The sequence below is a fragment of the Pongo pygmaeus genome, chromosome 5 (genome assembly GCF_028885625.2).
Source record: "Pongo pygmaeus isolate AG05252 chromosome 5, NHGRI_mPonPyg2-v2.0_pri, whole genome shotgun sequence".
Taxonomy (NCBI): Eukaryota; Metazoa; Chordata; class Mammalia; order Primates; family Hominidae; genus Pongo; species Pongo pygmaeus.
Window position 1 is genome coordinate 152,236,267 of NC_072378.2, and position 22,180 is coordinate 152,258,446.

General features: G+C 38.5%; 1 protein-coding gene and 1 long non-coding RNA gene across 4 annotated transcripts in view; one reads left to right on the top strand and one right to left on the bottom strand.

The window, feature by feature from the left end:
- The window catches only part of ESR1 (estrogen receptor 1), a 416,434-nt gene that overhangs the window by 57,963 nt on the left and 336,291 nt on the right, over window positions 1-22,180 (top strand). Inside the window, exon 3 of one of the 3 annotated variants that reach the window (XM_063667120.1) lies at window positions 9,154-9,281. The exons of the other annotated variants lie outside the window; for them this stretch is intronic. The gene's annotated coding sequence lies outside the window, so the exon portion shown is untranslated. The remainder of the gene's footprint in view (window positions 1-9,153; window positions 9,282-22,180) is intronic. 3 annotated transcript variants of the gene reach the window in all.
- On the bottom strand, window positions 940-15,714 carry LOC129038138 (uncharacterized). The gene is made up of 3 exons (XR_008503087.2): window positions 15,424-15,714; window positions 5,545-5,676; window positions 940-3,389 (listed from the first exon to the last, which is right to left on the bottom strand). It is a non-coding gene; the product is annotated as an uncharacterized LOC129038138 (long non-coding RNA).

A 22,180-nucleotide genomic window follows, 5' to 3' on the forward strand; every position in this document is an offset into this window, starting at 1 on the left:
AATCCCTAGTATTTGTAAAAACACATGTAGGAGTATACTATTTTGTATCATTCTTTCTCACTTAATAATACACCTAAGAGCAATTGCTATAGAACAGGTTGACCTGCCTCATTCTTTTTACTCTTAGCAGAGTATTTTTTGTGAGGATGTACCATCATTCGTATTAACAGCTTTTCTAATGAAGGGCATTTTGGTTGGTTTTGCTCTTATAAGTAATGCCATACACATCCACATACAATTGTTCTTGAGTACATTTGTGAAGATATTCACAGGAAAAGATAAGTTATACTGCTATATACCACCATCAACAGGGGACGAGAGTGCCTATTAGCCCACAATCTTTCCAACTTAACACTGTGTGTTACCAGCCTTTCCCATCTTGGCCAATGTGCTAGGTAAAAAATAGTTCCGTAAAAGTCGATTTGACCTATAAGGGGCAAATTAAATTTATGTTATAAAGCTTGAAGTTCAACATGGAAGTTGAACTCCAGACAATATGGTTAAAGCTTTCAAATTTCTGAGAAATATGCAGGCACAGAGATTGTGTCTAAATTTGCCGCAATACATAGTATATCCATTTGCTAATTGAAGAAGGTGATTGGTTCATTTATTTATTCAACTGGCATTTATTCAGCATTTATCATATGCTAGGTGAACTTTAAGTACTAGAGAGAAGAAGGATGAATAAGAAACACACATTACTTACAAGTAATATATAGTCTAATAAGGGGGACATATATATAAATCAATAGCATAATGGACATGAAATAGAGGCAAGTATTATACAATAAGCTGTGTATATTAGGCCATAGGCTAAGCTACTGTGAAAAAAAAAGGACCCTCAAATACTTGGGAAATTGCTTTTGGGAAAAGACAAAAAAAAAAAAAAAGGCTTGTGGAAAAGGGTGAAAAGTGGACGTGAGAGTAAGGAGAGTAAGCCATTTTTAAAATAAATTTTTATTTTAACTTCAATTGTCATATAGTAAGTGTACATATTCATGGGATAAAAATGAAAGGTTTTGACACATGTGTGCATTGTATAATGATGAAATCAGAGTAATTAGCAAATCCTTCATTTCAAACATTTATCATTTCTTTGCGGTAAAGCATTCAAAATCCTGTCTTCTAGTTAGTTTGAAATATACAATGCATTATTGTTAGCCACAGTCGCCCTGCTGTGCGATGGAACACCAGAACTGACTCCTCCCATCTAACTGCGACTTTGTGCCTGTTGATCAACCTCTCCCCATAGCCATTTCCTCTTACGCAAGAAACATGGAAATTATACACATTACTTCTCAAAATACATTGGCAAGCCACTTCTAGTTGCAGGGTAGACTTGGAAAATGAAGTCTAGCTGGGTGACCCTGTGCCTCCACATTATTCTGGAGGAAGGGGACCATGGAGCTAGGGTCCCCACTCTGGGAGGCAGGTGGAGAGGCAGCTCGCTGTGCTACTCTGATATTTTTAGCTCCATGAGGGAAAAAGAACTGCTAGACAGAGCTCTGTCAACACAGATCTGACAATCTCATTCAGAAACAAGTTACAGAGACCCCAAGTGATTAATAAACAAGATTATTCTATAGAACATCTTATGGTGACATAATCAATATGATTTCAACACTCAGCTAATAAATGCTACGAAATACAATTTATGTAAGATGCTGATTGACATGTCAGGTTTTAAATACAAAAGGAACAAGGGAGGGAGACATGAATATAGATGGGTGTTATCAGAGAACGATACTTAGATACATTTCATATTGTGTCATGTACGCTAATACCTACTTTTTGGGACATTTCTTCATGGTTTAGTTTTTAATGTAGATTCAAGAGTTTTATATATTCAAACTCTTCATGAAAAAAATTCAGCTCTGGTTATGTATATCCACAATGATAGGAATTGAATTTTTTTTTGGTACACTTGTGAATATATTTTTTCTTATGGCAAAAGTTTTCCAGAAAGGAAAAGTTATCTGTGTTACTGTCCCTGATAATCGATGCTGTGTAATAAATCATTCTCAGCAGTGGCAGTTTGGACACTGATGGACAGTTGGTGACTGGTAATTTGTAGAGTATGTTTAGTGGGACGGCAGGCAACGGGGAGAAGTGGTATTTGGTTCCTCAGTCCCAGATTTGGGTCAATGTTCTCATAATGCTGGTGAGCAAGGAGGCTAATTCTTCAGGAATTTTAAAAGGTTTCTTTTAGTGAAGAACATTTCCCAGGTGTCTAATGAAAAATTATAAATGACCAGGTATAATTTTGCCAAGCTTTCCAACACAGCTTTCCTTTAGGGTGAGAAACAATCCTTTGATTTTCTTGAAGTAGAAGTCTCTTCTCGAGCTAACAGTAAAACAAGACCTTTTCAGACAGATTTTGTATTTTGCCATCAAATGTGCAATTTTTGAAGATAGGGGACTTGAGAATCAGGTAAACTTCGTTCTGAAAACCAGGCTTAATTTTATGACTGTGATTAGAAAGTTGAAAAAAAAATCACGTTCTTACAAATGGAAAACAAAAGTCAGAGTTCAAACTGTTTATCCTGTTTCTGTAAGCTTTTGTTCCAGAAGCCCAAGGATTATTTGAGGAGAACCTGGAAAATTAACTCAAATAGAGGAAAAAAATGGCTTTTATGCAAAATGCAGCAAAAGCAGACAGCCTTGGAGAACTGAAGCTTAAATAGTGTAAGAGTCTGAGTACTAGTCTTCAGATACTTAAAACAGCATTTGATAGACAATTTAGATATTTAAGGAAACATTTAATCAGCTTGGCATCAGCATTAGTGGCTTCAATTTTTGGCTGAGCCTGACTTTGCCATATGATCCTTGACAAATTTGCCTAAAATGGGTGATATTAACTTCTTTAGGGAAAGGCTCCGTATTGGGATTTTTTTGAGGCCTATGATTTATGGGGTCAAGCTATAAAACAGGAGGAAACACATGCTCATTTGTATAATTTTTACATATATTTGGTCCATAATTGTACAGCTAGGCAATTCATTCATTATCTGTTTGAGGGTAAAAGTTTGATTATTTTAATGTTACTAGTTCTGTTTTTTTCTCTTCTCGCATGTTCCCAGTGACTCCTTTCTGATAACCCAGCTTATCATCATAGAATGCATGTAATGCTGAGAATAAGACACAGGGTCTTGGAAAATGAATGACAGCAATGGTGCTCCGATAGCAGTTTTTTCCGACTTTGAGTGGTTTATGAAATCACTGTTGATAAAAGTGAACACCTTCTACTGAAGGGAGAAATTTAGAGGGGAAAAACCCAAATAGAAAGAGTTAATATCCAAACCTGGAGACTTACCTGGTAAGGTTCACTTAACTGGTAAAATGTGATCCAATTTAAACAAAGTATTTTTAGTTTTCTCAGAACAAACATCCTACATAAACACAAAAAATGATATGAGACATAGATATAACTTGGTTCACAATATTTTCCAAAACTATAATGTACCAGCCAGTTGGTACTGCACACCAGGAGAGAAGATCATTATTAATGTGCTAATAGCAGCATTTTATTTTGAAACCCACTCTGCATGGTTACAGGGCTCAAAACAACATATTCTAACAGGAAGATACATTACCGAAATATTTTAATGAGAATATTTAATATGCATTGAGAGGTCTGCATTTTCTTGCAGAGACCTTGTAGGTAGCTCTTTGAGATTTCTGTCTCTATGCATTTAAGTGAAGGAGTTGGTTGGGTATTTTAGTTGGCAAATTTTGCAGACATGTAGCTTTGGTAGTGGAGAGGTAATAGTACCATGCCCTGTGTGCTGGTGAGGCAGCCCCACAGCAACAGTGGCTTTTAGCAGCTACCAGATTTGCTAAAAGCAGCCATGTCCAATTAGCAGTAAGTGCCACGCACCTGCAGTTACTAGGCATTGAACCTCTTTTGAGGCTGAATCTTAATGTAGCCTTTTAAAAAAACAGCAAAAATCTTACTCATACTCTGAGATAATAAAGAAAAATTAGCAATGGCAAAATGGACGCACTCTGAAATGTATTATTAATAATGATTTAGAATATGGGGGAAATGTAGAGTCAATGACACATTTAAACTGCATTATTTTTAAATACTGTTTTATCAGTTTACTTCCTAGTTTTGAATCCAATTTTCATATCTATATTGCAACTGCTTTTTTTTTTTTTAAGAAATCTATAATATTGCTGCAGGCTCCCTATGTATGTTTCCATAATTTTCTGCAAAATGTTTTCACCAGAATAAAAAAAAATTATAGTTCAAAATTGCAAAACTGTAGAAAAAATATGCTCTTTGACTTCTTTTCAATGTGTCAAATTCACCACAATGGAAAGGGCTACACTGTAGAATTAAAACTTTATTTTCAACAGATAGTACTTATTTTAACATGTGTTCAGCATTTAAAAATATTTAATATTCTTTTCTAAAAATGCTTACATTCAGAAACTATTTATGAGGGTTCTGAGCAGTATGATGTTTCTTTCTCTGATTTACTGCTTTTTCTCTTTTAGAGGATATTGTAGGAGAAAAACATTTGTTAAGCAATTTCCGGAACTACTAGGTTCTAATAAGACCAATAGACTAATAATTCATTTCACTGCAACTGGAGTGTGTACTTTTCCTTTATTCTCAGTCATAATTTTTAAAAAGAGCCAAGAACACCAAATCATCAATTGTAATGTTGAACATGTAGTAACTTTTATTTGCTGATCATACTCTGAGATTCACCATAACGAATAAATCATAAGTATTAAAATTTCAGCTTTTTAACATACCCACTACACTGCTAGCATAGTAACACAGTCACCAACTACACAACTTCTTCAACTGTTGATATGATTTAAAGCTAGGATTATGGTATCCTGCCAAAAAGATCCTACAAACTGTCACTATTTTGGTTTGTCCTGCCAGCCATTGAGAAGTAGACAATTTCTATATACACAAACCAGTTTGGAAAATTTATGCAAATAGGAAGTTATTCTAAAAATGGGTTATTTGGTTGCATTTTTTTTTTTTTTTTTTTTTTTGAGACAAGGTCTCACTCTTGCCCAAGCTGGAGTGCAGTGGTGTGATCTTGGCTCACTGCAACCTCCACCTCCCTGGTTCAAGCAATTCTCCTGCCTCAATCTCCTGAGTAGCTGGGAGTACAGGTGCATGCCACCACTGCCGGCTAATTTTTGTATTTTTAGTAGAGGCAAGGTTTCACCGTGTTGACCAGGGTGGTCTCAAACTCCTGGCCTCAAGTGATCCGCCCACCTTGGCCTCCCAAAGTGCTGGGATTACAGGCATGAGCCACCGTGCCCAGCCTGATTGTGTTTTAATGTATTGGCTCCCAACCAGTAGCAACAGTTTGGGTGCACAGATATTGCCGTAGTGTTTCTATTCAACGTGTCAAATTATTTAGGTAAAATTTCGGCTCAACTTTGTTGACATGGAATTTCTATATCCTCCAGTTTCTGGTTTAACTGGTTTATGTGGAAATGAATGGAAACACATGGTTAAATCCCCCAGCCTCCAGCTTCTCTCTTCCTCTTACCTATCTTTGTACTTACCCACTTTTCCTCTTGTGGGCCTGTTCCTAGAATCCATTATGTTCTGTGGGTGACATCACCTGCTACTGCGAGAAGAAGTAGAATTTTATGGTGCCCAAGATAAAATTGACTATGATGATGCAGAATGAGGACCTGGAGAGGAGTCAGAGATTGCAGGGGATAAAAAGAGAGAAATCAGAGATGCTCCCACAAACAGAGAAAACCTTCAGAAGCGGCAGGAAGGAGAGAGTAAATGGAGAACAAAAACTCAAGTTAAAATAGTCAATGGAAATCAACACTTTTGAATTCCAGTTATAATTTGGAAAAGAAACAAAAGTTTATTTTAAATTAAGAAAAGAGTCACTTATAATTTCCTGAAGTCTAGAAAAGTGAAAAATAGTTAAACCTCCTGTTGTTAGCTAAGAAGTGTCTGTTATTATAAGTTTGTCGCTGGAGAGAACATAAAAATCTCTGTCTATTGCTTTTTTTTTTTTTTTTTTTGCATAAGGGATAGATAAAAGAGTGTTTATTTTATTTAGCCTTTGGCCTGTAAAGTAAGACTTATGAAACAAAGGACAACCAGAAATGATAAGGTTTTTTTCTTAATTTCTAATTATTTAGCTAAACCTTGATTGATTTCTCTCAGGCTAGTGCCCATATTACAGTAGCAGTCAGCCTTCATTTATCTTACCTGGGACCATTGCTAAATCCGATGTCACTTTTCAGTTTTTATATTATGTGACCATTTAGCCGCATTTCACCTAGTTGATCATTCCCTCCATGTTGAGACCTCCCTCGACCCGGCTTCCAATGTACTTTGCCCTCCTGGTTTTTCTTTCTTTGTTGGCTCACTTTCTCAGTCTCCTCTGCTGGTTGCTCCATTTTTCCACAATCTCTTAAAACTGGAGCTCCTCAGATTCAGTCCTTGGACTTCTCTCTTTTCTCAGATTGACATCTGGAGTCATAGCTTCAAACACCACCTATCACTCCCTTTCTCCTTGAACTCTAGACGTGTCCATCCAACTGCTACTTGACATCTCCACTGGGATTTCTAAGAACTTTGCCAAACTTAACATGTCTAAAACCAAATTCTGGGCTGGGGGTGGTGGCTCATGCCTGTAATCCCAGCACTTTAGGAGGCTGAGGCGGGCAGACTACTTGAGCCCAGGAGTTCAAGACCAGTCTGGCCAGTATAGAAACCCTGTCTCTACAAAAAATACAAAACTTAGCTGGACGTGATGGTGCACGCCTGTAGTCCCAGTTACTGGGGAGGCTGAGGTGGCAGGATTGCTTGAGCTTGAGAAGTTGATTCTGCAGTGAGCTATGATTACACCACTATGTTCCAGCCTGGACAACAGAGTGAGACCCTGTCTCAAAAAAAAAAAAAAAAAAAAAAAAACCAAAACCAAAAAAAAAAAAAAAATGCAAAACACAAAAAACAGATTCCAAATCTCCCCTTTAAACCTCCTCTTCTTACAATGAGTCCTATCTTGATTTATGGCAGATCCTTCCTTCCAGTTCTCAAGCCAAACACCATGGGGTCATTCTTGACTCCTCTCTTCCATGGGCTCATCTAAACATCAGAGTATCCTGTTGGCTACCTGGAATTTAACCACTTCCTATCACTGCCATCACTACCCACCTGCTCTTAGTTATCACCAGAGTTCCCTGGAGTGTTGGAGCCGCCGCAGAGCTGGTTTCCCTGCTCCTGCCTTTCCTGCCCATGCCCAGTCAGCTGTGTCCTTTAAAAATGGAAATCAGGTTACCTCATGACTCTTTTCTTTCTTTTCTTTTCTTTCTTTCTTTTTTTTTTTTTTTAACAGAGTCTTGCTCTGTCATCCAGCCTAGAGAACAGTGGCATGATCTCTGTTCACTGCAACTTCCGCCTCCTGGGTTCAAGTGATTCTCCTGTCTCAGTCTCTTGAGTAGCTGGGATTATAGGTGCCAGCCACCATGCCCAGCTAATTTTTGTATTTTTAGTAGCAAAGGGGTTTCGCCATGTTGGCCAGGCTGGTCTTGAACTCCTGACCTCAGGTGATCTGCCCGCTTCAGCCTCCCAAAGTGCTGGGATTACAGGCGTGAGCCACCACGCCCAGCCATGACTCTTTTCAAAAACTCCCCGTCTTCTCCACTTCCTTTCAGTAACAGCCAGATCTGCATGGCCCCCTGCTGACCTTCTGATGTCATGTTCTTTGCTACCCCTTGAGTGCATTGAACATGCCTCTGACCCAGAACTTTTCTGTTTGCTATTTCCGCAAGTGCATATCTTGTTCCTTCATTTTCTTCAGGTGATTATTAAAGTTTCACTTCTGTGAGTCCTTCCCTGGCCCCCATATTTAAAACTGCATCTTCCTCCATCTTCTTTCCCTCCTCCCCGTGTACATTTTACTCCCTTACTAAATTTTTTTTCCTATCTCACTTTCTTTTTGTTTTGAGAGTCTCACTCTGTCACTTAGGCTGGAGTGCAGTGGCACAATCTTGGCTCACTGCAACCTCCGCCTCCCGGGTTCAAGCAATTATCCTGCCTCGGCCTCCTGAGTAGCTGGGATTACAGGCACACACCACCATGCCTGGCTAATTTTTGTATTTTTAGTAGTGACGGGGTTTCACCATGTTGGTCGAGCTGGTCTCCAGCTCCTGACCTCGGCTTCCCAAAGTGCTGGTATTACTTTCTAACCTCCTGTGTGTGCTACCTATTTATTTGTCTGTCTCTCTACACTAGAATATAAGCTCTATGAGGGTAGACTTCTTTGTTTTGTCCAATGCTGTATTTCCAATATTTATAACAGTACTGGCCCGTAGGTACTGTCAATTAATGGTTTTTGAATAAATTGACAGTAACAAATTATAACTGGTGAAAATAAATTAAATGGGCTGGGTGTGGTGGCTCACACCTGTAATCCCAGCACTTTGGGAGGCCAAGGTGGGCAGATCACTTGAGGTCAGGAGTTCGAGACCTGCCTGGCCAACATGGCGAAACCCCGTCTCCATTTAAAATACAAAAATTAGCTGGGTGTGGTGGCGCATGCCTGTAATCCCAGCTACTCGGGAGGCTAAGGCACAAGAATCGCTTGAACCCTGGAGGCAAAGATTGCAGTGAGCCGGCATTGTGCCACTGCACTCCAGCCTGGGCGACAGAGCGAGACTCTGTCTCAAAATAAATAAATAAAATAAAAATAAAAAAGAAAATAAATGATCTCACAGGATATCATTTCTTGATTGGAGGAGGAGAGAAAAATGTGTATGTGTAAGGGTACAGAGGGACTTCCTTTGCATTAGTGAGGGTTCACATCAGAACTGTCTAACCTCCCTACTCGGTGGGTCCTGTTACCTCTCTCCTGAATCCAATAATACTCTGGTGCACACCTTTTACTGGTACTGAGGTTATTTTAACGTTCCATTAAAAAAAAAAAGAAAACATTTAAAACACAAAAACAAGGCTGTACTACTTTAACTCTGACCTTAGAAGACTCTCAGTTTTATAACTGTTTAGAGAAAATGTGGAAATGTTTGCTGGCCCCAATCTTTTTATTACTCATCTCTATAAAGAGGCTTTTAAGGACATATTAAAAAGTTTCCATCTCTCTTGTCTCTTGCCTTTCTTCTCATCTTCCTTTCTTGTACCCCAAGTGGCTGAAAGCAAGACCCTGAGAGTCTGGAAGAAATATATTCTGGTCAGAGCAGACTGAGCTGGAGCTGGCCTAGAACCTTGGATCCTGACCTCAGAATTGCTGCTCAAATTACTGCTCTCTGAAAGAGTGAGCTCATGCATGTTTATTATTACTGTGAACAAATTTAGCTGTTGTTTCACCCAAACATTGAAGTTCTCACTTGGACCCCTTTGCCTGTTTGTGCTTTTGCAAATGTGTTTTCTCATGTGCTACTAGAACCAAGATGAAAGCTTCAGTTCTCAGAACAGGTGCCACGACCGAGGAGACAAAACAAGAGCTATAGAGGGGTGTGGTGTGTGAAACTGAGAAAGCAGGTAGTTTTTCAGAAAAACTGAGAGCCAGGAATGACTTCATCCATTTCCTGTAATAAGGCAATGGTCTGACCTTGAGGAACCTATTAGAGTGTGCTTCTAAACAGAGGCCATTTCGAGGCTGAATGTATGGGAGTATTTACCTTTGACTGTTTTCTGAAGCAAGGTATTTTATAAACTGTAAAGTGGCTTATACAATTTTAGGAATGTAAAGTTTTGCAAAGTCTCCAAAATCCCTGGGAGTTTTGAATGTGCAGGCCATATGAATTCTTTGTAGTTTCATGGTCTTGCTGTTCAGCATTCTTTAGAGTAACCTGCGTGGTAGAAATTTAGTAGGAATTTGGGTAGTTATGGGCTGGTTTGTTTGTTTTCCCAAATAGAGGTAGCAAAATGGATGCTAAGAAGCAAATTACTTTTTACTATTTTAGATGCCTCTAGGGACATCCTGTCATAATGCAACTTAAAATATACTTGTCTCCTCAGTTCCTTTTTATATATTTATTTAACAGTCTTCAACCAATTTGTTCTTCATTAGCTGTTCTACAATACTTTAAGAGAAGTCATGATAATGATGCATTTAGGATCAGAAAAATACAGCATGTGTGAGTTCCTGGGGACTTTAGAGAATATCTAGCCCAGTCTTTCATTTTATAGAAGAGGAAGGCCAGGGATGGTGGCTCATGCCTGTAATCCCAGCACTTTGGGAGGCCAAAGCGGGCGGATCACCTGAGGTCAGGAGTTCGCGACCAGCCCAGCCAACATGGTGAAACTGCATCTCTGCTAAAACTACAAAAATTAGCCAGGCCTGGTGGTGGGTGCCTGTAATCCAAACTACTCAGGAGGCTGAGGCAGGAGAATTGCTTGAACCAGGCAGAGGTTGCAGTGAGCCAAGATCATGCCACTGCACTCCAGCCTGGGCAACAGAGTGAGACTCTGTCTCAAATTAAAAAAAAAAAGGAGAGGAAGCTGGGGGCGAAGACGGGCAGTGACTCACCCAGGGTCTCACACTGATTTGCTGGCAGAGTTAAGCATGAAAAGGTGCCTCTCCTAGTCTCTTTCCAGTGTTCTTGTCATCACAATGAGTTAAAATAAAAATTACTAGCAACTTGGGAGTAATAACAATAAACTTCTCAAAATCTACTACATGGTCTAGAAAACCAAACATAAGGCCGGACGCAGTGGCTCACGCCTGTAATCCTAGCACTTTGGGAGGCCAAGGCAGGCGGATCAGGAGGTCAAGAGATCAAGATCATCCTGGCCAACGTGGTGAAACTCCATCTCTACTAAAAACACAAAAATTAGCTGGGTGTGGTGGTACGTGCTTGTAGTCCCAGCTACTCAAGAGGCTGAGGCAGGAGAATTGCTTGAACACAGGAGGCAGAGGTTGCAGTGAGCCGAGATCATGCCACTGCACTCCAGCATGGCGACTGGACTCCATCTCAAAAAAAAAAAAAAAAAAAAAAAAAAAAAAAAAAAAAAGAAAAAAAAAAGAAAATCAAACATAAAACCAGAATATTCTTGTGAGTTCCATTACATAGGACAATATGGTCCTGCTGGTCTATTAAAATTATGCTTATAAATTAGAGGCTCTTTACTGTATTTAAGGTGTTCAAATAATTGAAGGTAGGTTAATATCTCCTTAGCCTTCCCCAGCATGCCCTGCAGCTTTGAAGCTGCAGAACACCAGTTGGTGGCTGATATTTAGGTAATGGAAATCTTGGACACATTTTCATTTTTGATAAAATGACATGGCACTATGGTTACATTTTACAAATATTTTTGCGGATGTATATCAGGTGGCATACCCAAGAAGGAACGGACCTTCCTCAGGGGTCCTTCTTAGGAAAGTACAGCTTTGCTTCTCTGATCATCAGAATTGGATCCTTCAGGTATTAGATTGGCACAAAAGTAACTGCAGTTTTTGCCATTCAAAGTAATGGCACCTGAAAGTGTTGGTAAAATTCAGAATATTATAAAATCAGTAAAAGCTCAATCAAATTTGTCTAAATCTATCCTACAGATAGTCTATGCATAGTTTATTAAACACCTTAACTGAAACACACATGCATATGTGTGAGTAAGCTGACATCAGGGATCACCTTATCATGGAAAATCTAGGGAAGGTTGGCTCAATCTTCAATTTGTGAAGACCAATTCCCCTACCGTGTCCGTATATACATATTCCCAGGAGACTTGTTTCTTCAGGGCTCTCTTTGGCTCTCAGCTCTTCCTTTCTGAATTAGTAACTGGTGGGTCACTTTAACCTCCCTTGGGTCACAATCGTGTTCCACACTGGGTGGGTCCAGAGGTAGAACTCATTGCCTTTCTTTGAATCCCACACAAGACCACCCAACAAGGCATTGTAGTTGGTGGAAAACTCCATTGAAGAAAGGGTCTATATTGTAACAAACAAGCATCTAGAAATAGAATATTAAATATCCCTCCTCTTAAAAATCCATTGTCCAATTCAGATTTCAGCATAATGTACTCTCCTGTCTTCTTTTCTCTGTATTTCCATCTTGAGAGCCATCCTATTATCTGTGTCCTTTCTTTGTTGTCTTATGAAGAATATTTTGGCTTATCCTTTGTTTTGTTGTCTCCTTCCTGGACCTATTATGCTAAATGTGGAATTTGCAGATAGGCTTCTTTGCACTCCCCAGCCTGCTCCCTTAATGCTCTCTGGTGAGACGCTTCTTTGAGTCCTCCGAGGCAAGTTGCTGCCCCCCAGCACCTGCTCTTCCCCATCGCAACCCATGACAGTAAACGCACTGCACATACTTATCCCACAGACTGCTGTGAGAACTAGACGGAGGCTACGTGTGAAGCTGCAAGCTCTTGGTAAAGTGCTAGAGAAATTGGTAGACACTGTTACTATGATAAGATGTTCAGAAAATAATGGATCGATTAAAGTTTCACTTATCTATTAAAAGATATAAAACTCTATGATTGAGACCTTTATGGAATATTGGAAAATATTTATGTATGCTTATTAGCATACTGATATGTTTCAGTACACATTTCATGGATTTATGGTTAAGGATGTTACTTTCAAGAAGGTAACTATACATCACTCTCTACTAGCATGCTGTTTTCTTCCTGAGAAATAGTGGCTGGGCAAAGGGTATGAGAACATTTCTTAATATCTCATCCAATACCATTTTCCCACTACTAATTATTTAACGTGTGGAAATGTAGGTCAAAGCATTAAAAAAAAAAAAAACTAGAACAGCAATACCTTGGTGGTTTTCAGGTGTTTATTTAAAATATTTATGTTTTAGCCTTATTTTTTAATACTTCTTTTTCATATATATTAAATATTTAACTAAAGACAATAATAATCATTCTCATGGAATACTTTAAAATAGTAGAAACAATCGTGAATAGAAATGAAGATTTAGGCTTATATTACCCTAGGCTCCGTCATTCTTATTCCTAACCATTTGCATAGGAAATTTAGATTCACCCACTTCTCTTTCTTAGAATAAGATTCACAGGTTTTTGGGCATATTCCCATTGCATTCCTGACTGAGGAGGTGTTCAAATCCCTGCTTTTCTACTCCTCAGCCCTGTGACCCTGAGCAATTTCTGTGGCTCGGTTTCCTCTTCTGTAAAATAGGATAATAATAGAACATATCCCTTTAACGTTGCAGTGATCACACGAATGAGTCGATGCAAAACAGTACGTCTAGAAGAGTAAGCCCTCAATAAATGCTAGCTATCATTATCATTTCATAGCCAGCCCCACCATGGATGGGTCATGTGACCTGAAGCAAATTTAAATTCTCTGGATTTCAGTTATCTCTCATTGAAGGAATTAGGCTCCATCAGTGGTTCTCAAACTCAAGTGAGTATCAGAATCACGGGCAGGGTGTGTTATGACACTGAAGGCTGGGCCCCACCCTCAGAATTTCTTATTCAGTAGATCCAGGAGGGAGTGCAATAATTTGTATTTCTAAAAAGCTCCCAAGTGAAGTTGATGGCTGATCTGGAGATACATCTTGAAATTCTTCTGCTTACTCTAAACAAAACAGTGCTTCTTTATCTTGAGTGCACATCAGAACCCTCTGGGGAGGTTAAAAGTCTCAATGAAATCACAACCTCTGCAGATGGTAACCAGATCTTAGTGGCTTTTAAAGTTCTCCAGGTGCTTCCATTGAGCAACTAAGGTTGACAACACTTCCAAGACCGCTTTCAGGTAAAAAAGAACTATCATTCTAACTTAAATGAAGGAGAAAATGAATTTGTTATTCTATCACCATTATCTATTCTTTCATGCATGGGCTTATCCTATGAGAAATAAACATTTACTAAGGAGTATGCATGTTTTTAGAACATCCATTGGGAAGCATGTTGTACAGCTTGTAGTAAAACAGCATGGCGCATGCTGAAACTGTTATAGACTTTGCAGGTTACTTTTTATAAATTAGTTTTGCTGGTGTGCTGTTTGATTATTGGAGAGTGGTGTGAACATGTTTCTATGCATCCCAGGGGGTTGCTGTCACCTTTAAGGGGCCTTTTTAATCTCAGCTCTTTCATTTACAAATTCTATGACCTTGGATGAGTTTCTTCACTTTTCTGTGCCACAAGTTCTCAGTAAAATGGAGATAATTATAGAACTTACTTCATAGAGCTTTGAGAATCATACAGGTAAAGTTATTTTACGTAATTAGCACTCAACAGTGACCATTAATAATCTAACGTTTTAAAATATATTAATAGGCCAGATGCAGTGGCTCACACCTGTAATCCCAGCACTTTGGGAGACTGAAGTGAGTGGATCACTTGAGGTCAGGGGTTCAAAGCCAGCCTGGCCAACATGGCGAAACTCTGTCTCTACTAAAACTGCAAAAATTAGCCGGGCATAGTGGCGTGTGTCTGTAGTCCCAGCTATTCAGGAGGCTGAGGCAGGAAAATCGCAGTGAGCCAAGATCATGCCACTGCACTCTAGCCTGGGTGACAGAGTGGGACTCCATCTCAAAAACAAACAAACAAACAAAAATTAATAGTTTAAATACTTTGAATATATCTCAATATATAAAGATGTAATTTTTATTTTAAATATATTAAAATAGATAAGTTTAAAATACATAAAGTAAATATATAAAATTAATATGTTAAATGTTTACTGAATGTTTACATTTTTCTCTGTATTGCTAAGAGCAATTTATTGCCTTATATGTTATGTAATATCTAGAAAACATACCTATGTAATTTCCAAATTATAACCACCGTGGCTCCTGGACAAGTAGGACTGTGTCTGATATTTTTTTGCATCCTCGTCACTACCTGCCACTCTGAGATCACTTGTTGTCTTTCCATATGTAATCACCTCTAGGTACACTTCTTTCATTATTTCTACGCATCCTCTCCACTTTACTGCATTCTTGTGTGCATTCTTTTCTCCCACATTGGAAAGAAATATGCATATTGAGCCATTCCAACCCCCAAAGGCAAAAATCACTAGCCAATGTAGAAAGTGAAAGCAAGGAATTTTTTGGTTATTGTTGCTGTAACTTTTTGATGTGCGTACATACGTGCATCTTTTTTTTTTTCCCCTAGGGGTGGAATGGGGTGGTGTTAGTCAGGGATTACTGACAGGACGGTGTTCCCTACTGTGTTGGAGAGACTAAGACTGGGGAAAGATTCTCCAAGGCTGGGAAATGCAGACGTCCAGTCTTGGAAAACAGTTTGTCGTTGGTCGTTATGTCAGAAGAGGAATGTATTCCTGGAAGAAGGCCCACAAAATATACCCAGAGCCCAGGTGCCTTTCTAAGACGAATCAACTTTCACTCACAAGTTCAGCTAATATATGACAGAAATACAAGAATGAACAAGACTCCTGACTTGAGCTTACAGCTGATGGGAAACTTGGGGACTGGACAGAGAATTAAAATACAACGTGGTTAGGTACAACTTACCTGCGCCAGAGGTGTGATGGAAGGCCTTGGACGGGGAGTGATGCCTGGAGGATGACAGGGTGACAGGTAAGTTAGGGGGCCGGGAAGGGGAAGGGCGGCCATGTGGGTAAAGGGAAGGAGATTAAACTCAGCAGGGAAACAGGCAGTTCCCTGTTGCTGGAGCAAAGCGCAGGGGTGTGGCTCTCCTGTCTCTGGCTTTGCCGTCAACAGGCGAGATTGGCAAGTAGGGCGACCAACCGGCCTGGTTTGCTCGGGACTGGGGTTTCCTGGAAGGTGGGACTTTCAATACTAAAACTGGGACGGTCCTGGGCAAACAAATCAGGACGGTTGGCCACCCTATCTTTGTGTGGGCATCTGCCAACTGAGTCATGGGCCTGTCTGGTTTATTTATTTTTTTTCTGCCTGAGTAACAGAAGAATGTGTTAAACATATGGAGTATGAAAAAAGGAGAGGGGAGATAGGATTTTTATGTTATAGATTGGAAGAAGACACCCTTGATGAAGGACGTGTTTTTACTTTGGAGAAGGACTGCCTCAGCTGCGAAAGACCAAGGGGTGGCACCACAGGGAGAAGTCTGCACTGCGCTTGTGAGGACGGCCAGTGGGGCGCTGCTGAGCGCAGGGAGTCAGTCCTCGCAATGAAGATATAGTCTCGGGGAGATAATGCTGGAAATCGATCGAAGAAGTGAAACAGGACACAAATTTAGTGGAATTTCTTTACAATGTGTGCTCCTTGTCACCAGTTCATTAACCATGATAAAAACGGTTATGTTGTTACATTCATCAAGATCCAAATTTTCTACCATTTTAAGATGTCTATCACTCACAATGATGATCACTGAAGACTGAACGAGATAATTTCCTCTAAAAATTATGTTATATTAACCCATAATGGCATCAGTGTCTGTTACACGTTTGCTTTAATTTTGAGGTCAAATATGACATTTGTAAATCTAGCACTTCATGTGATTCTGTAAGCACTAAACAGCTAAACATATTTACCTCTTTTCTTTTGAATCAATTAGAACAGTGCTGTACAATAGAAACAGTGCTGTACAATAGAAATCTGTCAGCCACACGTGTCATTTAAACTTTTCTAGTAATCACATTAAAATTGTAAAAAGAAGCCAATAAAAGTAATTTTAATAATATATTTTGTTTGACATAGCTAAATATCAATTTCAACATGTTCTAAATATAACAATTATTAATGAAACATATTACATTCTTTTGGCTTTGTACTAAACATTTGAAATGTGGTGTACATTTTTCACTTATAGCATATGCAATTCAGATGCTACATTTTTATTAGGAATATTTAATCTGTAGATAGATATCTTAAAATTTACATTTGAAAAAATAGATTCAGACACCTAAGTTGTTACAAGCATACTTAAAAGTTTTCAATGACCGAATTGAGTATCAGTTTTAAAATTTAAATCAATGAAATTAATTAAAATGAAATGAAAATTTAGAAACTATTCCTCAGTCACGCTGGCTACATTTCAAGTGCTTCATAGCCACTTGTGGCTGGTGGCAGCTGTATTGGACAGCAAAGAAGTAGAATATATTTTGAATAAAAATTTTAAAGTGGACACATTGTGTTACTCTCGTTAGCCATGCTATTGCTATTTTTTTTCTATAGCTAATTACAACCTTACGATCCAGTAGGTTCTCCACCTTTTTTTAAAGCATTAGTTCCACGTCAACCCTGTAGATGGCAGCACTTTCTTCCTAAAACTACAAGGAGGAGGCGTTGCCTGGGCTTGTCACTCAGATTCTGGCACTTTTCATAGAAAGAGTCTGAATTATCTGGAAAATTCTTTGGTATCATAGGTCAGAATCTTTTCAGCTCTATTGTTATTCTGCACAGATGGCTGTTGATTATGAAAACAATCTCTCAGCCTCTAGTCCAGGATATTACTCATTCCTCAGTTCAAGAAACTCTAGGGTGAGAGGAGAAAGGGGTTCAATTACAGAACTGTTATCAAACTGTGTTGGTTTATGCATATCCATGTTTTGGAAATGGTGATTCCAAGAGACTCTTAATAAAACTTTTCAAAGTAGATGAGAGACAGTTTTTCCCTCACATGCTGTGGCAATATTAATCTATGTTTTCATGTTCCACTGGACTTTGTAATTGAATTTAAGGAATGCATACAGGGCTTCATATTTATATATAAAGTATCCATATCTAGTGTTGAAAGAAATTAACAATAAAATATGTACCTGTATAAAATTTGTGATTTTTGAAGCACCCCTCTCTTCCCCTTCGCATTGCATTTGTGGTAGGAGAACGTGAGACAAGGAACGAGGTACTAAGGACAAAGAAGGAGCGATTCAGAGGTGGATTTCCTGAGGACCAACATACATTTTTGCATAGCTCGTGAGGACTCTCTGATACTAAACTCCAATAAATGGTGGTTTGGTGTTTTGATTGCTTTTGATTGACATTTAAAAATTACAGGAGACTGAGGTGGGAGGATTGCTTGAGCCTGGGAGGCGGAGGTTGCAGTGAGCCAAGATTGCACCACTGCACTCCAAGCTGGGAGATAGAGTGAGACCCCCTTTCAAAACAAACAAAAAAATAAAAAATAAAAAAGACCAAATAAAAATCACATGCCTCTCTTTTTCACTCAATCTGTTTTCCAAATAAAATATCTAGATTCTATTTGAATTTTAATAATGATTTTGCTTAGTTTTACAGCTTGAATACTATAGCAAGTATAATGTCTAAAATGCTGTGATTTTGACTTAAGAAAAAGTTTACAGTTTTCTTAATATACTCTTTAGTTCTTTTAAACTCTAATACATGAAATGGATTGCTAATGAGGGTAGGAAGGGGGAAAGACTGGGGAGAAAGAGAGCTAACTTATCTAGCGATAGATACATGTCAGAAGCTGTAGTAGGTTCTTTTGCATGTGTTTACTTACATTACCTTCTGTAATCTGCACTGCAATTTTTTCATAGACAAGGAAACTTAGACTTAGAGAAGTACAATACCTGTCATCTTGTAAATGACAGATATAGTTGAGAAAATCTACTGAAATGGTTTAGCTTCTTATCTTTCCAGACAACATATAAGGACTTATTCTATATGAAGACATCTGAGAAATGAAAATATGGTTTCAGGTTCATAGAATCTTTTACACCACATATTTCTGGTTCTCTTTCTTCTATTCAGACCATTCTTTCATCTGCTTCTTTTGTCTTCTTTTCCAAAATGTAGCAATTGCCCCAAATTCAGTACTTGTCTCCCTTCTTAACAATCACATCCAATCCCATGGCCTCAGCCATCTTCCCGTGCATATAATTTCCACATTTACAACTTTATTCTCTTGATTACTCAGGATAACAGCTATATCTCAGCTTAAGAGAGTAAAAGTTTATTTTTCTCTCATGCAAATTCTATTGCAGATATTCCCCACCTCCTTCCCTAGGTGGTCCTCAAAGTGCAGTGACTCAGGGAACTCCTCTTTCCATCTTAACCTATTTTAGGTCTTAGACCCCTTTAGCAGTCTGGTGAAGCCAATAAATCTCCTCTCAGGACAGTTTCTAAATGTGATAAAAGAAAAAAAAAAGATATAGTGACAGATCTAATAATTAAAATTCAAAGTTAATTTCAAATTAGTGATAGGTAAATATATTTCAAGATGTCTGCACTGAATACAATGTGATATGTAATATATATGATTTATCTTGGTGACAAAGACATTGGTATTGCTAACACTATTATAGCTGCCTTCTGTACTCACAAAGGGAGATGTCAAATTCCAGTTAAAAGAAAGATTTTCTTCATCCAAGTTCATAGGACTTCCTGAATGGTACAGACACTAAGGTCTAGTGGCTCCACAACTACCAAAGCCTTCTTAGTGTTCTCTGCTGGATCTTATGTGTCCAATTGACTGACAAGCAAATAACCTGTAGAATAATAGGAGACATTTGTTGGGTGGGGAGAGCAAACCTAGAAGGGACATATACCCCTTACAATTATAGCTCTATGCGCTAGAATTAGTTATATCATCCCTCCTAGATATGAGGGGGCTAGGCACTGTACTTCAGCTGTGTGTCCAGGAAAAAGGTAAGGTATGGGGAATGTGGAGCAATAATTATTTGAAGCAAGAATCACCAGTGGATGCTAAAAATCGTGAGGGAAAACAGGACCAGAAACAGGATATTTTTAAAGTCTCCAAGTACCTCCACATAGGAAACTTATTAATTGCAAAGGGAAAATAGTAACTTTACAGAGAGGAAGAAATCTGGCAGACACTACCATATCCAAGTGATCAAAGGTGACATCAGTAGTGGGACACATTAACATCATGTGCTTCTGATATCATACACAAAGGAGAAACAACTTCATTCTTGTGATGTTCCTGCCAAAAATCCATAACCTGAAAGAGACATCACAAAATCCCCAATTGAGGGACATTCCACAAAATAGCTGGCTAGAACCCTTCAAAATTGTCAAGGTCATGAACTGTTCCAGACCAAAGGAGGCTAAAAGAGACATGATGCCTCAATGCAAGTATAATCCTGAATCGGATCTTGGGTCAGAAAATGGGCATTAGTAAGACAATTGGCAAAATTTGAATAAGGTCAATAGATTTGAAAATAATACTGTACCTATGTGAATTTCCTGATTTTGATCAAAGTACTGGGGTTAAGTTAAAACATAAGACCTTGTTTTTGGAAATACATGCTGATATATGCAACATATTCTCAAACATCTCAGAAAAAAAATAGATAGGTTCATAGATAGACAGACAGATGACAGGATAATAAAGCAAGTGTGATAAAATGTTAGCATTTGGGGAATATAGGTAAAAGTGTATGGGAATATTTTGTACCATTTTCTCAACCTTTCCTTTCACTCGTAAATTACTTAAAAGAAAAACAATAACCCTGGCTCTTACAAAACTAAGGAAAATGGTCCATCCTTTCCTGTGCCTTGTGTTTTCCTGTTGGTCAAAGAACCTTTGGTAGTGACAAAGTGAGTTGGTCACTGATGTTCTAGTAAATTCAGAAGATAACTTCCTGGGCTATGTGGAAAAATATAGCTCTTCATATTTTAATTCATTTTCCTGACAGCACATTTCTGTGCTTTTATGTATGGATACTGCCTAGTAATGTGCATACCAGTCCTGCGGATCCTGGAACATTTTGTTATCTTGATATTGACTTACATATTTAGGTAGATCTGAATAGCAGGATTGTCAGTGGTTTCACTGAGACCTTATCGGGAAATCTGGACTTGGAAGTCTACTTCTGCCAGGCATCTCTCCACGCTGGCTTCTGGGCCACAGAAGAAAAGATCTAATCAAACTCATTTATTAACAAAGGCTTATAATATTGAATAGCAGCTTCCAGGAATCTAAGAAAATGTTCACTTTTATTTCTGACTAAGGAGGAACTATTATAGTCTTTTTATACCAGTTAGAAGTGATGACTTGGTATTAAACTTACTCTAATTCTCAATAGCCGTGATCTCGATTCTGACCACATGCACGCACACCCTCCCCCAACCTCGTAAGTATGATTATGGCAAGGGGGGAAAGTTAAAGTGGAGTGAATGATGAGTCGTGGAATGACAGAGAGCATTTAGCATTTGTAATTGACAGAGTTGGTGATTGGCTGAATGGACACTGAATATCTAGGCTAAAAGTAATTGAATGTGGATGATGTAGTGAGATGGAGAACACTAGCAGGAAGATAGACTGGGCTATGCAGGGGCTAGATCATGTGTTCAGTCTGGCATATGCTAAGTTTGAGGTTTCTGTAAAATGTCCGTGTGAAGATGTCCAGTTGGGAGTTGGATATTTATTTATGTTTCCATTTCCATCAATCAATAAGCTTCAGAGGAAATAAGAGTGTAAGTTTTTTTGAACAACAGGAAAGGAGGATTGTAGTAAGATATGATGGCATAATGGTATATGGAAGAGTTTTAAATAAAAGTTAGCCAGGCATGGTGGCACGCGTCTGCAGTCCTGGCTACTTGGGAAACTGAGGCAGGAGAATCGCTTGAACCCGGGAGGTGGAGGTTGCAGTGAGCCAAGATCGCACCACTGCATTCCAGCCTGGGGGACAGAGTGAGACTCCATCTCAAAAAAAAAAAAAAAAAAAGGAACGAAGAGGGATGAGGAGAACTCAAATTATATTAGCTTGAATGGAATAGAGGAGTGGAGAGTTAGGCGTGATAGGTGAGTTAAGAAGGAAATTCTTTGCCTCAGCAACCAACTCAGATGCTTTGTGAATCTAAATTATGTGTTGCCATTCTAGTAGACCTAGACCTGGGATAATTCACTTCAACATTATGTACTCTTAATTTTTCATTTATAAATAAGAAAATATTATGCAATACTTGCCATACTTTTCTAAAAGCTGAACTCAGAATGTTAATGAAATTAAAATGGAAAAGCTATTTTGCTTAGAAGATACTTTGTTATAAACATTTCTTAAATGAAGAGGCTCTAGAAATATATATTATATAGAATTTAAAATATAGCCATCACTAATAAAGGCAGGCATAATTCCAACTATTTCATAACACATCAGTTATTAAATCTAATTGATATATAACTGTAACTAATACGTAATTTAATATAACCCTAATTCAATGTTTAACCAACTGAAGCTGGTTAAACTATGAAGAAGAATCTTAAAATTGACCACTTCTTTCCAAGTGGTAAAGGTGATATGTGATTTTGTCTATACATATAGAGCAAAGGAGAATTAAGCCAAGATTTAGAATTTTGGGC